The sequence below is a fragment of the Asparagus officinalis genome, chromosome 4 (assembly GCF_001876935.1).
Source record: "Asparagus officinalis chromosome 4, Aspof.V1, whole genome shotgun sequence".
NCBI classification, from domain to species: domain Eukaryota; kingdom Viridiplantae; phylum Streptophyta; class Magnoliopsida; order Asparagales; family Asparagaceae; genus Asparagus; species Asparagus officinalis.
Window position 1 is genome coordinate 14235308 of NC_033797.1, and position 1454 is coordinate 14236761.

The window sequence follows — 1454 nt, forward strand, 5'->3', positions numbered from 1 at the left end:
AAAAGAGAAGAGATTATGGCGCGTTAAAATCGCGCATTATTTCGGCGAAGCTAAGCGCACCCTGCACACGGGTTTAGAGCCTACACTTGATCAATTATTCAAAGCCCAATAACGCATTCAATGCTTTAAACCATCTAACAGAATGTTCAAATTGCCAATGTGGGACTATCTTGTTTTTTTACAAACAAATACTAAAAATCGGCCGCCGCACTTTGGGTTTGGAAAAAGCATTTAATAGGGTGGTTATATTAAAAATAATCTGGGGCAATATGTAGAAAATGGAGGTATAAGTATACATATGGTAGAGGGTATCTTTCGATTACAACCTTTGACTTTAGTAATAAATACCATCAAAGTTCTATCAATAGTCGTTAGGTTGCCTTTAACATTAACTAATTACTTCTTGGGTGGGGATAGGAACGGGGAAGAATATTGTACATACAACTAATCTCTTGGGTTTTAATGGGAGAAATTAATATTTTAGGGCATGTTCTGGCCTTGTGGCTTATTCCTGGTTCATGAAACTCTTAAAGAACAAACTTTAGGGTTCTTTTAAGAAGCGGCACCACTTCTTAAGTTCATATAGGTGCAAGCGTCTACGCAATGTGTTTCCATTACTTTAAACACACAATAATATATGTATTAGACCTTTCATTAAGAGCATCAACTCTCATCCCTCTTATTGCCGTAATGGGACGGATATTGACATTATCTTTTAGGGGCTAATGCGTCAATATCAATCAATCACGTTTCAGAAAGGCTTGTTATTAACCTATTTAAACCATTTAAACACAGTTTAGTTGGCTAGGTAAATGGTTGGGTTACCAATTCCTGGTGATTTTTAAATATATAGGTTTTCCAGCCCCCATTTCACTTGATGTCATCTTTTACTACCACTCTCTATGCTAGAGGTTTTGTAAATGGATCAGCCAAATTTTTATTTGTCCTTGACATAGACAAGTTATGACAACTATCTTGTATCAGTGTCTCACATATTCATGTCTTAGACTTATGTTCTAGACTGTACCATTATATGTTACATTATCAGCCGCTTGACAAAGTAGCTTGACTATCAGCAAAGATAGAGATTGAGCAATTGGACCTAGGCCATGAACTTACATATCTAGTAATAAGTTCCTAATCCATTCAGCCTCTTTACCAGTTGCTGCTACAAGCAATGAATTCAGATTCCACTGGTGGAGTGTGAGATACATGTTTTGGTTTGCTTGCTTGCCGCAAGAAAACTTGCTCCTCCACCAAGTGTAAAAATCATTCAAGAAGTGGAATTGGTTGTCTGCAAACACTAGTCATCCAAGCTTGGCATCGGTGTACTCCGCTCTAATAGCAGCGCGATAATCAATTATATGAACAAACACAGATTTTTCTGGTTTTCTTTAAAAATTTATGCCAAAAATGCCTGGAAATACTTTTCCAATGTTCTACAACTTGGATTA